This window comes from Melozone crissalis, unplaced genomic scaffold (genome assembly GCF_028551555.1).
Source record: "Melozone crissalis strain CALT ecotype California unplaced genomic scaffold, PUWL_Pcris_2 ptg000142l_1, whole genome shotgun sequence".
NCBI lineage: Eukaryota > Metazoa > Chordata > Aves > Passeriformes > Passerellidae > Melozone > Melozone crissalis.
In genome coordinates, this window is record NW_026535914.1 from 200,378 (window position 1) to 215,995 (window position 15,618).

A 15,618-nucleotide genomic window follows, 5' to 3' on the forward strand; every position below is an offset into this window, starting at 1 on the left:
CGATTGCAAGCTGTTTTGGACAACTTTCTTTCTCTTCTTGCAAAATACTCGGCAGACCTCCGTGGAGCCTCTAGAACACGATGGGAGATGTTTTCTGTGCTGGCACAGTTTCTCCTTGCCAGACAGAGTGGAAAAGCTTTTTGCTAAGATGTAGACGAGAAGAGAGGCTAAAGACGATGGTACGGTGCTCTGCAGAGCTAAGCACAGCTCCCGGGCCTCTTTCGGCAGAAGACACACACTGCAGAGCACTGTGAGCGGCAGAATCGTCTTTGCGCGAAGAAGCAGCTTCTTCGTCTCCGGGAGCCGGAGAGAGCGACAACTTGGCAAAGGTGATGAAACAAGCTGTACAACACTGCGATTGTGTGCGCAGCTTGCCAACTGAGAGAAAGCAGTACCTGACCACTCTCCTGCCTTTTCTATTCACATGAACATTCGATTGCAAGCTGTTTTGGACAACTTTCTTTCTCTTCTTGCAAAACACTCGGCAGACCTCCGTGCAGCCTCTAGAACACGATGGGAGATGTTTTCTGTGCTGGCACAGTTTCTCCTTGCCAGACAGAGTGGAAAAGCTTTTTGCTAAGATGTAGACGAGAAGAGAGGCTAAAGACGAAGGTACGGTGCTCTGCAGAGCTAAGCACCGCACCCGGACCTCTTTCGGCAGAAGGCGCACACCGCAGAGCACTGTGAGCGGCAGAATCGTCTTTGCGCGAAGAAGCAGCTTCTTCGTCTCCGGGAGCCGGAGAGAGCGGCAGCTTCGCAAAGGTGATGAAACAAGCTGTACAACACTGCGATTGTGTGCGCAGCTTGCCAAGTGAGAGAAAACAGTACCTGACCACTCTCCTGCCTTTTCTATTCACATGAACATTCGATTGCAAGCTGTTTTGGACAACTTTCTCTCTCTTCTTGCAAAACACTCGGCAGACCTCCGTGCAGCCTCTAGAACACGATGGGAGATGTTTTCTGTGCTGGCACAGTTTCTCCTTGCCAGACAGAGTGGAAAAGCTTTTTGCTAAGATGTAGACGAGAAGAGAGGCTAAAGACGAAGGTACGGTGCTCTGCAGAGCTAAGCACCGCTCCCGGGCCTCTTTCGGCAGAAGGCGCACACCGCAGAGCACTGTGAGCGGCAGAATCGTCTTTGCGCGAAGAAGCAGCTTCTTCGTCTCCGGGAGCCGGAGAGAGCGGCAGCTTCGCAAAGGTGATGAAACAAGCTGTACAACACTGCGGTTGTGTGCGCAGCTTGCCAACTGAGAGAAAACAGTACCTGACCACTCTCCTGCCTTTTCTATTCACATGAACATTCGATTGCAAGCTGTTTTGGACAACTTTCTCTCTCTTCTTGCAAAACACTCGGCAGACCTCCGTGCAGCCTCTAGAACACGATGGGAGATGTTTTCTGTGCTGGCACAGTTTCTCCTTGCCAGACAGAGTGGAAAAGCTTTTTGCTAAGATGTAGACGAGAAGAGAGGCTAAAGACGAAGGTACGGTGCTCTGCAGAGCTAAGCACCGCTCCTGAGCCTCTTTCGGCAGAAGGCGCACACCGCAGAGCACTGTGAGCGGCAGAATCGTCTTTGCGCGAAGAAGCAGCTTCTTCGTCTCCGGGAGCCGGAGAGAGCGGCAACTTCGCAAAGGTGATGAAACAAGCTGTACAACACTGCGATTGTGTGCGCAGCTTGCCAACTGAGAGAAAACAGTACCTGACCACTCTCCTGCCTTTTCTATTCACATGAACATTCGATTGCAAGCTGTTTTGGACAACTTTCTTTCTCTTCTTGCAAAATACTCGGCAGACCTCCGTGGAGCCTCTAGAACACGATGGGAGATGTTTTCTGTGCTGGCACAGTTTCTCCTTGCCAGACAGAGTGGAAAAGCTTTTTGCTAAGATGTAGACGAGAAGAGAGGCTAAAGACGATGGTACGGTGCTCTGCAGAGCTAAGCACAGCTCCCGGGCCTCTTTCGGCAGAAGACACACACTGCAGAGCACTGTGAGCGGCAGAATCGTCTTTGCGCGAAGAAGCAGCTTCTTCGTCTCCGGGAGCCGGAGAGAGCGACAACTTGGCAAAGGTGATGAAACAAGCTGTACAACACTGCGATTGTGTGCGCAGCTTGCCAACTGAGAGAAAACAGTACCTGACCACTCTCCTGCCTTTTCTATTCACATGTACATTCGATTGCAAGCTGTTTTGGACAACTTTCTTTCTCTTCTTGCAAAACACTCGGCAGACCTCCGTGCAGCCTCTAGAACACGATGGGAGATGTTTTCTGTGCTGGCACAGTTTCTCCTTGCCAGACAGAGTGGAAAAGCTTTTTGCTAAGATGTAGACGAGAAGAGAGGCTAAAGACGAAGGTACGGTGCTCTGCAGAGCTAAGCACCGCACCCGGACCTCTTTCGGCAGAAGGCGCACACCGCAGAGCACTGTGAGCGGCAGAATCGTCTTTGGGCGAAAAAGCAGCTTCTTCGTCTCCGGGAGCCGGAGAGAGCGGCAACTTCGCAAAGGTGATGAAACAAGCTGTACAACACTGCGATTGTGTGCGCCGCTTGCCAACTGAGAGAAAACAGTACCTGACCACTCTCCTGCCTTTTCTATTCAAATGAACATTCGATTGCAAGCTGTTTTGGACAACTTTCTTTCTCTTCTTGCAAAACATTCGGCAGACCTGCGTACAGCCTCTAGAACACGATGGGAGATGTTGTTTGTGCTGGCACAGTTTCTCCTTGCCAGACAGAGTTGAAAAGCTTTTTGCTAAGATGTAGACGAGAAGAGAGGCTAAAGACGAAGGTACGGTGCTCTGCAGAGCTAAGCACAGCTCCCGGACCTCTTTCGGCAGAAGGCGCTCACCGCAGAGCACTGTGAGCGGCAGAATCGTCTTTGCGCGAAGAAGCAGCTTCTTCGTCTCCGGGAGCCGGAGAGAGCGGCAGCTTCGCAAAGGTGATGAAACAAGCTGTACAACACTGCGATTGTGTGCGCAGCTTGCCAAGTGAGAGAAAACAGTACCTGACCACTCTCCTGCCTTTTCTATTCACATGAACATTCGATTGCAAGCTGTTTTGGACAACTTTCTCTCTCTTCTTGCAAAACACTCGGCAGACCTCCGTGCAGCCTCTAGAACACGATGGGAGATGTTTTCTGTGCTGGCACAGTTTCTCCTTGCCAGACAGAGTGGAAAAGCTTTTTGCTAAGATGTAGACGAGAAGAGAGGCTAAAGACGAAGGTACGGTGCTCTGCAGAGCTAAGCACCGCTCCCGGGCCTCTTTCGGCAGAAGGCGCACACCGCAGAGCACTGTGAGCGGCAGAATCGTCTTTGCGCGAAGAAGCAGCTTCTTCGTCTCCGGGAGCCGGAGAGAGCGGCAGCTTCGCAAAGGTGATGAAACAAGCTGTACAACACTGCGGTTGTGTGCGCAGCTTGCCAACTGAGAGAAAACAGTACCTGACCACTCTCCTGCCTTTTCTATTCACATGAACATTCGATTGCAAGCTGTTTTGGACAACTTTCTCTCTCTTCTTGCAAAACACTCGGCAGACCTCCGTGCAGCCTCTAGAACACGATGGGAGATGTTTTCTGTGCTGGCACAGTTTCTCCTTGCCAGACAGAGTGGAAAAGCTTTTTGCTAAGATGTAGACGAGAAGAGAGGCTAAAGACGAAGGTACGGTGCTCTGCAGAGCTAAGCACCGCTCCTGAGCCTCTTTCGGCAGAAGGCGCACACCGCAGAGCACTGTGAGCGGCAGAATCGTCTTTGCGCGAAGAAGCAGCTTCTTCGTCTCCGGGAGCCGGAGAGAGCGGCAACTTGGCAAAGGTGATGAAACAAGCTGTACAACACTGCGATTGTGTGCGCAGCTTGCCAACTGAGAGAAAACAGTACCTGACCACTCTCCTGCCTTTTCTATTCACATGAACATTCGATTGCAAGCTGTTTTGGACAACTTTCTTTCTCTTCTTGCAAAATACTCGGCAGACCTCCGTGGAGCCTCTAGAACACGATGGGAGATGTTTTCTGTGCTGGCACAGTTTCTCCTTGCCAGACAGAGTGGAAAAGCTTTTTGCTAAGATGTAGACGAGAAGAGAGGCTAAAGACGATGGTACGGTGCTCTGCAGAGCTAAGCACAGCTCCCGGGCCTCTTTCGGCAGAAGACACACACTGCAGAGCACTGTGAGCGGCAGAATCGTCTTTGCGCGAAGAAGCAGCTTCTTCGTCTCCGGGAGCCGGAGAGAGCGACAACTTGGCAAAGGTGATGAAACAAGCTGTACAACACTGCGATTGTGTGCGCAGCTTGCCAACTGAGAGAAAACAGTACCTGACCACTCTCCTGCCTTTTCTATTCACATGTACATTCGATTGCAAGCTGTTTTGGACAACTTTCTTTCTCTTCTTGCAAAACACTCGGCAGACCTCCGTGCAGCCTCTAGAACACGATGGGAGATGTTTTCTGTGCTGGCACAGTTTCTCCTTGCCAGACAGAGTGGAAAAGCTTTTTGCTAAGATGTAGACGAGAAGAGAGGCTAAAGACGAAGGTACGGTGCTCTGCAGAGCTAAGCACCGCTCCCGGGCCTCTTTCGGCAGAAGGCGCACACCGCAGAGCACTGTGAGCGGCAGAATCGTCTTTGCGCGAAGAAGCAGCTTCTTCGTCTCCGGGAGCCGGAGAGAGCGGCAACTTCGCAAAGGTGATGAAACAAGCTGTACAACACTGCGATTGTGTGCGCAGCTTGCCAACTGAGAGAAAACAGTACCTGACCACTCTCCTGCCTTTTCTATTCACATGAACATTCGATTGCAAGCTGTTTTGGACAACTTTCTTTCTCTCCTTGCAAAATACTCGGCAGACCTCCGTGGAGCCTCTAGAACACGATGGGAGATGTTTTCTGTGCTGGCACAGTTTCTCCTTGCCAGACAGAGTGGAAAAGCTTTTTGCTAAGATGTAGACGAGAAGAGAGGCTAAAGACGAAGGTACGGTGCTCTGCAGAGCTAAGCACCGCTCCCGGGCCTCTTTCGGCAGAAGACACACACTGCAGAGCACAGTGAGCGGCAGAATCGTCTTTGCGCGAAGAAGCAGCTTCTTCGTCTCCGGGAGCCGGAGAGAGCGGCAACTTCGCAAAGGTGATGAAACAAGCTGTACAACACTGCGATTGTGTGCGCCGCTTGCCAACTGAGAGAAAACAGTACCTGACCACTCTCCTGCCTTTTCTATTCACATGAACATTCGATTGGAATCTGTTTTGGACAACTTTCTTTCTCTTCTTGCAAAACACTCGGCAGACCTCCGTGCAGCCTCTAGAAGACGATGGGAGATGTTTTCTGTGCTGGCACAGTTTCTCCTTGCCAGACAGAGTGGAAAAGCTTTTTGCTAAGATGTAGACGAGAAGAGAGGCTAAAGACGAAGGTACGGTGCTCTGCAGAGCTAAGCACCGCTCCCGGGCCTCTTTCGGCAGAAGGCGCACACTGCAGAGCACTGTGAGCGGCAGAATCGTCTTTGCGCGAAGAAGCAGCTTCTTCGTCTCCGGGAGCCGGAGTGAGCGGCAACTTCGCAAAGGTGATGAAACAAGCTGTACAACACTGCGATTGTGTGCGCAGCTTGCCAACTGAGAGAAAACAGTACCTGACCACTCTCCTGCCTTTTCTATTCACATGAACATTCGATTGCAAGCTGTTTTGGACAACTTTCTTTCTCTTCTTGAAAAACACTCGGCAGACCTCCGTGCAGCCTCTAGAACACGATGGGAGATGTTTTTTGTGCTGGCACAGTTTCTCCTTGCCAGATAGAGTTGAAAAGCTTTTTGCTAAGATGTAGACGAGAAGAGAGGCTAAAGACGAAGGTACGGTGCTCTGCAGAGCTAAGCACCGCTCCCGGACCTCTTTCGGCAGAAGGCGCACACCGCAGAGCACTGTGAGCGGCAGAATCGTCTTTGGGCGAAGAAGCAGCTTCTTCGTCTCCGGGAGCCGGAGAGAGCGGCAGCTTCGCAAAGGTGATGAAACAAGCTGTACAACACTGCGATTGTGTGCGCAGCTTGCCAAGTGAGAGAAAACAGTACCTGACCACTCTCCGGCCTTTTCTATTCACATGAACATTCGATTGGAATCTGTTTTGGACAACTTTCTTTCTCTTCTTGCAAAACACTCGGCAGACCTCCGTGCAGCCTCTAGAAGACGATGGGAGATGTTTTCTGTGCTGGCACAGTTTCTCCTTGCCAGACAGAGTGGAAAAGCTTTTTGCTAAGATGTAGACGAGAAGAGAGGCTAAAGACGAAGGTACGGTGCTCTGCAGAGCTAAGCACCGCTCCCGGACCTCTTTCGGCAGAAGGCGCACACCGCAGAGCACTGTGAGCGGCAGAATCGTCTTTGCGCGAAGAAGCAGCTTCTTCGTCTCCGGGAGCCGGAGAGAGCGGCAGCTTCGCAAAGGTGATGAAACAAGCTGTACAACACTGCGATTGTGTGCGCAGCTTGCCAACTGAGAGAAAGCAGTACCTGACCACTCTCCTGCCTTTTCTATTCACATGAACATTCGATTGCAAGCTGTTTTGGACAACTTTCTCTCTCTTCTTGCAAAACACTCGGCAGACCTCCGTGCAGCCTCTAGAACACGATGGGAGATGTTTTCTGTGCTGGCACAGTTTCTCCTTGCCAGACAGAGTGGAAAAGCTTTTTGCTAAGATGTAGACGAGAAGAGAGGCTAAAGACGAAGGTACGGTGCTCTGCAGAGCTAAGCACCGCACCCGGACCTCTTTCGGCAGAAGGCGCACACCGCAGAGCACTGTGAGCGGCAGAATCGTCTTTGCGCGAAGAAGCAGCTTCTTCGTCTCCGGGAGCCGGAGAGAGCGGCAGCTTCGCAAAGGTGATGAAACAAGCTGTACAACACTGCGATTGTGTGCGCAGCTTGCCAAGTGAGAGAAAACAGTACCTGACCACTCTCCTGCCTTTTCTATTCACATGAACATTCGATTGCAAGCTGTTTTGGACAACTTTCTCTCTCTTCTTGCAAAACACTCGGCAGACCTCCGTGCAGCCTCTAGAACACGATGGGAGATGTTTTCTGTGCTGGCACAGTTTCTCCTTGCCAGACAGAGTGGAAAAGCTTTTTGCTAAGATGTAGACGAGAAGAGAGGCTAAAGACGAAGGTACGGTGCTCTGCAGAGCTAAGCACCGCTCCCGGGCCTCTTTCGGCAGAAGGCGCACACCGCAGAGCACTGTGAGCGGCAGAATCGTCTTTGCGCGAAGAAGCAGCTTCTTCGTCTCCGGGAGCCGGAGAGAGCGGCAGCTTCGCAAAGGTGATGAAACAAGCTGTACAACACTGCGGTTGTGTGCGCAGCTTGCCAACTGAGAGAAAACAGTACCTGACCACTCTCCTGCCTTTTCTATTCACATGAACATTCGATTGCAAGCTGTTTTGGACAACTTTCTCTCTCTTCTTGCAAAACACTCGGCAGACCTCCGTGCAGCCTCTAGAACACGATGGGAGATGTTTTCTGTGCTGGCACAGTTTCTCCTTGCCAGACAGAGTGGAAAAGCTTTTTGCTAAGATGTAGACGAGAAGAGAGGCTAAAGACGAAGGTACGGTGCTCTGCAGAGCTAAGCACCGCTCCCGGGCCTCTTTCGGCAGAAGGCGCACACTGCAGAGCACTGTGAGCGGCAGAATCGTCTTTGCGCGAAGAAGCAGCTTCTTCGTCTCCGGGAGCCGGAGTGAGCGGCAACTTCGCAAAGGTGATGAAACAAGCTGTACAACACTGCGATTGTGTGCGCCGCTTGCCAACTGAGAGAAAACAGTACCTGACCACTCTCCTGCCTTTTCTATTCACATGAACATTCGATTGCAAGCTGTTTTGGACAACTTTCTTTCTCTTCTTGAAAAACACTCGGCAGACCTCCGTGCAGCCTCTAGAACACGATGGGAGATGTTTTTTGTGCTGGCACAGTTTCTCCTTGCCAGATAGAGTTGAAAAGCTTTTTGCTAAGATGTAGACGAGAAGAGAGGCTAAAGACGAAGGTACGGTGCTCTGCAGAGCTAAGCACCGCTCCCGGACCTCTTTCGGCAGAAGGCGCACACCGCAGAGCACTGTGAGCGGCAGAATCGTCTTTGGGCGAAGAAGCAGCTTCTTCGTCTCCGGGAGCCGGAGAGAGCGGCAGCTTCGCAAAGGTGATGAAACAAGCTGTACAACACTGCGATTGTGTGCGCAGCTTGCCAACTGAGAGAAAACAGTACCTGACCACTCTCCGGCCTTTTCTATTCACATGAACATTCGATTGCAAGCTGTTTTGGACAACTTTCTTTCTCTTCTTGCAAAACACTCGGCAGACCTCCGTGCAGCCTCTAGAAGACGATGGGAGATGTTTTCTGTGCTGGCACAGTTTCTCCTTGCCAGACAGAGTGGAAAAGCTTTTTTGCTAAGATGTAGACGAGAAGAGAGGCTAAAGACGAAGGTACGGTGCTCTGCAGAGCTAAGCACCGCTCCCGGACCTCTTTCGGCAGAAGGCGCACACCGCAGAGCACTGTGAGCGGCAGAATCGTCTTTGCGCGAAGAAGCAGCTTCTTCGTCTCCGGGAGCCGGAGAGAGCGGCAGCTTCGCAAAGGTGATGAAACAAGCTGTACAACACTGCGATTGTGTGCGCAGCTTGCCAACTGAGAGAAAGCAGTACCTGACCACTCTCCTGCCTTTTCTATTCACATGAACATTCGATTGCAAGCTGTTTTGGACAACTTTCTCTCTCTTCTTGCAAAACACTCGGCAGACCTCCGTGCAGCCTCTAGAACACGATGGGAGATGTTTTCTGTGCTGGCACAGTTTCTCCTTGCCAGACAGAGTGGAAAAGCTTTTTGCTAAGATGTAGACGAGAAGAGAGGCTAAAGACGAAGGTACGGTGCTCTGCAGAGCTAAGCACCGCACCCGGACCTCTTTCGGCAGAAGGCGCACACCGCAGAGCACTGTGAGCGGCAGAATCGTCTTTGCGCGAAGAAGCAGCTTCTTCGTCTCCGGGAGCCGGAGAGAGCGGCAGCTTCGCAAAGGTGATGAAACAAGCTGTACAACACTGCGATTGTGTGCGCAGCTTGCCAAGTGAGAGAAAACAGTACCTGACCACTCTCCTGCCTTTTCTATTCACATGAACATTCGATTGCAAGCTGTTTTGGACAACTTTCTCTCTCTTCTTGCAAAACACTCGGCAGACCTCCGTGCAGCCTCTAGAACACGATGGGAGATGTTTTCTGTGCTGGCACAGTTTCTCCTTGCCAGACAGAGTGGAAAAGCTTTTTGCTAAGATGTAGACGAGAAGAGAGGCTAAAGACGAAGGTACGGTGCTCTGCAGAGCTAAGCACCGCTCCCGGGCCTCTTTCGGCAGAAGGCGCACACCGCAGAGCACTGTGAGCGGCAGAATCGTCTTTGCGCGAAGAAGCAGCTTCTTCGTCTCCGGGAGCCGGAGAGAGCGGCAGCTTCGCAAAGGTGATGAAACAAGCTGTACAACACTGCGATTGTGTGCGCAGCTTGCCAACTGAGAGAAAACAGTACCTGACCACTCTCCTGCCTTTTCTATTCACATGAACATTCGATTGCAAGCTGTTTTGGACAACTTTCTCTCTCTTCTTGCAAAACACTCGGCAGACCTCCGTGCAGCCTCTAGAACACGATGGGAGATGTTTTCTGTGCTGGCACAGTTTCTCCTTGCCAGACAGAGTGGAAAAGCTTTTTGCTAAGATGTAGACGAGAAGAGAGGCTAAAGACGAAGGTACGGTGCTCTGCAGAGCTAAGCACCGCTCCTGAGCCTCTTTCGGCAGAAGGCGCACACCGCAGAGCACTGTGAGCGGCAGAATCGTCTTTGCGCGAAGAAGCAGCTTCTTCGTCTCCGGGAGCCGGAGAGAGCGGCAACTTCGCAAAGGTGATGAAACAAGCTGTACAACACTGCGATTGTGTGCGCAGCTTGCCAACTGAGAGAAAACAGTACCTGACCACTCTCCTGCCTTTTCTATTCACATGAACATTCGATTGCAAGCTGTTTTGGACAACTTTCTTTCTCTTCTTGCAAAATACTCGGCAGACCTCCGTGGAGCCTCTAGAACACGATGGGAGATGTTTTCTGTGCTGGCACAGTTTCTCCTTGCCAGACAGAGTGGAAAAGCTTTTTGCTAAGATGTAGACGAGAAGAGAGGCTAAAGACGATGGTACGGTGCTCTGCAGAGCTAAGCACCGCTCCCGGGCCTCTTTCGGCAGAAGACACACACTGCAGAGCACTGTGAGCGGCAGAATCGTCTTTGCGCGAAGAAGCAGCTTCTTCGTCTCCGGGAGCCGGAGAGAGCGACAACTTGGCAAAGGTGATGAAACAAGCTGTACAACACTGCGATTGTGTGCGCAGCTTGCCAACTGAGAGAAAACAGTACCTGACCACTCTCCTGCCTTTTCTATTCACATGTACATTCGATTGCAAGCTGTTTTGGACAACTTTCTTTCTCTTCTTGCAAAACACTCGGCAGACCTCCGTGCAGCCTCTAGAACACGATGGGAGATGTTTTCTGTGCTGGCACAGTTTCTCCTTGCCAGACAGAGTGGAAAAGCTTTTTGCTAAGATGTAGACGAGAAGAGAGGCTAAAGACGAAGGTACGGTGCTCTGCAGAGCTAAGCACCGCACCCGGACCTCTTTCGGCAGAAGGCGCACACCGCAGAGCACTGTGAGCGGCAGAATCGTCTTTGGGCGAAAAAGCAGCTTCTTCGTCTCCGGGAGCCGGAGAGAGCGGCAACTTCGCAAAGGTGATGAAACAAGCTGTACAACACTGCGATTGTGTGCGCCGCTTGCCAACTGAGAGAAAACAGTACCTGACCACTCTCCTGCCTTTTCTATTCAAATGAACATTCGATTGCAAGCTGTTTTGGACAACTTTCTTTCTCTTCTTGCAAAACATTCGGCAGACCTGCGTACAGCCTCTAGAACACGATGGGAGATGTTGTTTGTGCTGGCACAGTTTCTCCTTGCCAGACAGAGTTGAAAAGCTTTTTGCTAAGATGTAGACGAGAAGAGAGGCTAAAGACGAAGGTACGGTGCTCTGCAGAGCTAAGCACAGCTCCCGGACCTCTTTCGGCAGAAGGCGCTCACCGCAGAGCACTGTGAGCGGCAGAATCGTCTTTGCGCGAAGAAGCAGCTTCTTCGTCTCCGGGAGCCGGAGAGAGCGGCAACTTCGCAAAGGTGATGAAACAAGCTGTACAACACTGCAATTGTGTGCGCAGTTTGCAAACTGAGAGAAAACAGTACCTGACCACTCTCCGGCCTTTTCTATTCACATGAACATTCGATTGCAAGCTGTTTTGGACAACTTTCTTTCTCTTCTTGCAAAATACTCAGCAGACCTCCGTGCAGCCTCTAGAACACGATGGGAGATGTTTTCTGTGCTGGCACAGTTTCTCCTTGCCAGACAGAGTGGAAAAGATTTTGCTAAGATGTAGACGAGAAGAGAGGCTAAAGACGAAGGTACGGTGCTCTGCAGAGCTAAGCACCGCTCCCGGACCTCTTTCGGCAGCAGACACACACCGCAGAGCACTGTGAGCGGCAGAATCGTCTTTGCGCGAAGAAGCAGCTTCTTCGTCTCCGGGAGCCGGAGAGAGCGGCAGCTTCGCAAAGGTGATGAAACAAGCTGTACAACACTGCGATTGTGTGCGCAGCTTGCCAAGTGAGAGAAAACAGTACCTGACCACTCTCCTGCCTTTTCTATTCACATGAACATTCGATTGCAAGCTGTTTTGGACAACTTTCTCTCTCTTCTTGCAAAACACTCGGCAGACCTGCGTGCAGCCTCTAGAACACGATGGGAGATGTTTTCTGTGCTGGCACAGTTTCTCCTTGCCAGACAGAGTGGAAAAGCTTTTTGCTAAGATGTAGACGAGAAGAGAGGCTAAAGACGAAGGTACGGTGCTCTGCAGAGCTAAGCACAGCTCCCGGGCCTCTTTCGGCAGAAGGCGCACACCGCAGAGCACTGTGAGCGGCAGAATCGTCTTTGCGCGAAGAAGCAGCTTCTTCGTCTCCGGGAGCCGGAGAGAGCGGCAACTTCGCAAAGGTGATGAAACAAGCTGTACAACACTGCGATTGTGTGCGCAGCTTGCCAACTGAGAGAAAACAGTACCTGAGCACTCTCCTGCCTTTTCTATTCACATGAACATTCGATTGCAAGCTGTTTTGGACAACTTTCTTTCTCTCCTTGCAAAATACTCGGCAGACCTCCGTGGAGCCTCTAGAACACGATGGGAGATGTTTTCTGTGCTGGCACAGTTTCTCCTTGCCAGACAGAGTGGAAAAGCTTTTTGCTAAGATGTAGACGAGAAGAGAGGCTAAAGACGAAGGTACGGTGCTCTGCAGAGCTAAGCACCGCTCCCGGGCCTCTTTCGGCAGAAGACACGCACCGCAGAGCACTGTGAGCGGCAGAATCGTCTTTGCGCGAAGAAGCAGCTTCTTCGTCTCCGGGAGCCGGAGAGAGCGACAACTTCGCAAAGGTGATGAAACAAGCTGTACAACACTGCGATTGTGTGCGCAGCTTGCCAACTGAGAGAAAACAGTACCTGACCACTCTCCTGCCTTTTCTATTCACATGAACATTCGATTGCAAGCTGTTTTTGACAACTTTCTTTCTCTTCTTGCAAAACACTCGGCAGACCTCCGTGCAGCCTCTAGAACACGATGGGAGATGTTTTCTGTGCTGGCACAGTTTCTCCTTGCCAGACAGAGTGGAAAAGCTTTTTGCTAAGATGTAGACGAGAAGAGAGGCTAAAGACGATGGTACGGTGCTCTGCAGAGCTAAGCACAGCTCCCGGGCCTCTTTCGGCAGAAGACACACACTGCAGAGCACTGTGAGCGGCAGAATCGTCTTTGCGCGAAGAAGCAGCTTCTTCGTCTCCGGGAGCCGGAGAGAGCGACAACTTGGCAAAGGTGATGAAACAAGCTGTACAACACTGCGATTGTGTGCGCAGCTTGCCAACTGAGAGAAAACAGTACCTGACCACTCTCCTGCCTTTTCTATTCACATGTACATTCGATTGCAAGCTGTTTTGGACAACTTTCTTTCTCTTCTTGCAAAACACTCGGCAGACCTCCGTGCAGCCTCTAGAACACGATGGGAGATGTTTTCTGTGCTGGCACAGTTTCTCCTTGCCAGACAGAGTGGAAAAGCTTTTTGCTAAGATGTAGACGAGAAGAGAGGCTAAAGAAGCAGGTCTGGTGCTCTGCAGAGCTAAGCACAGCTCACGGGCCTCTTTCGGCAGAAGACACACACTGCAGAGCACAGTGAGCGGCAGAATCGTCTTTGCGCGAAGAAGCAGCTTCTTCGTCTCCGGGAGCCGGAGAGAGCGGCAACTTCGCAAAGGTGATGAAACAAGCTGTACAACACTGCGATTGTGTGCGCCGCTTGCCAACTGAGAGAAAACAGTACCTGACCACTCTCCTGCCTTTTCTATTCACATGAACATTCGATTGGAATCTGTTTTGGACAACTTTCTTTCTCTTCTTGCAAAACACTCGGCAGACCTCCATGCAGCCTCTAGAAGACGATGGGAGATGTTTTCTGTGCTGGCACAGTTTCTCCTTGCCAGACAGAGTGGAAAAGCTTTTTGCTAAGATGTAGACGAGAAGAGAGGCTAAAGACGAAGGTACGGTGCTCTGCAGAGCTAAGCACCGCTCCCGGGACTCTTTCGGCAGAAGGCGCACACTGCAGAGCACTGTGATCGGCAGAATCGTCTTTGCGCGAAGAAGCAGCTTCTTCGTCTCCGGGAGCCGGAGTGAGCGGCAACTTCGCAAAGGTGATGAAACAAGCTGTACAACACTGCGATTGTGTGCGCAGCTTGCCAACTGAGAGAAAACAGTACCTGACCACTCTCCTGCCTTTTCTATTCACATGAACATTCGATTGCAAGCTGTTTTGGACAACTTTCTTTCTCTTCTTGCAAAACACTCGGCAGACCTCCGTGCAGCCTCTAGAACACGATGGGAGATGTTTTCTGTGCTGGCACAGTTTCTCCTTGCCAGACAGAGTGGAAAAGCTTTTTGCTAAGATGTAGACGAGAAGAGAGGCTAAAGACAAAGGTACGGTGCTCTGCAGAGCTAAGCACAGCTCCCGGACCTCTTTCGGCAGAAGGCGCTCACCGCAGAGCACTGTGAGCGGCAGAATCGTCTTTGCGCGAAGAAGCAGCTTCTTCGTCTCCGGGAGCCGGAGAGAGCGGCAACTTCGCAAAGGTGATGAAACAAGCTGTACAACACTGCAATTGTGTGCGCAGTTTGCCAACTGAGAGAAAACAGTACCTGACCACTCTCCGGCCTTTTCTATTCACATGAACATTCGATTGCAAGCTGTTTTGGACAACTTTCTTTCTCTTCTTGCAAAATACTCAGCAGACCTCCGTGCAGCCTCTAGAACACGATGGGAGATGTTTTCTGTGCTGGCACAGTTTCTCCTTGCCAGACAGAGTGGAAAAGATTTTGCTAAGATGTAGACGAGAAGAGAGGCTAAAGACGAAGGTACGGTGCTCTGCAGAGCTAAGCACCGCTCCCGGACCTCTTTCGGCAGCAGACACACACCGCAGAGCACTGTGAGCGGCAGAATCGTCTTTGCGCGAAGAAGCAGCTTCTTCGTCTCCGGGAGCCGGAGAGAGCGGCAGCTTCGCAAAGGTGATGAAACAAGCTGTACAACACTGCGATTGTGTGCGCAGCTTGCCAAGTGAGAGAAAACAGTACCTGACCACTCTCCTGCCTTTTCTATTCACATGAACATTCGATTGCAAGCTGTTTTGCACAACTTTCTCTCTCTTCTTGCAAAACACTCGCCAGACCTCCGTGCAGCCTCTAGAACACGATGGGAGATGTTTTCTGTGCTGGCACAGTTTCTCCTTGCCAGACAGAGTGGAAAAGCTTTTTGCTAAGATGTAGACGAGAAGAGAGGCTAAAGACGAAGGTACGGTGCTCTGCAGAGCTAAGCATCGCTCCCGGGCCTCTTTCGGCAGAAGGCGCACACCGCAGAGCACTGTGAGCGGCAGAATCGTCTTTGCGCGAAGAAGCAGCTTCTTCGTCTCCGGGAGCCGGAGTGAGCGACAACTTGGCAAAGGTGATGAAACAAGCTGTACAACACTGCGATTGTGTGCGCAGCTTGCCAACTGAGAGAAAACAGTACCTGACCACTCTCCTGCCTTTTCTATTCACATGAACATTCGATTGCAAGCTGTTTTGGACAACTTTCTCTCTCTTCTTGCAAAACACTCGGCAGACCTCCATGCAGCCTCTAGAACACGATGGGAGATGTTTTCTGTGCTGGCACAGTTTCTCCTTGCCAGACAGAGTGGAAAAGCTTTTTGCTAAGATGTAGACGAGAAGAGAGGCTAAAGACGAAGGTACGGTGCTCTGCAGAGCTAAGCACCGCACCCGGGCGTCTTTCGGCAGAAGGCGCACACCGCAGAGCACTGTGAGCGGCAGAATCGTCTTTGGGCGAAAAAGCAGCTTCTTCGTCTCCGGGAGCCGGAGAGAGCGGCAACTTCGCAAAGGTGATGAAACAAGCTGTACAACACTGCGATTGTGTGCGCCGCTTGCCAAGTGAGAGAAAACAGTACCTGACCACTCTCCTGCCTTTTCTATTCACATGAACATTCGATTGCAAGCTGTTTTGGACAACTTTCTCT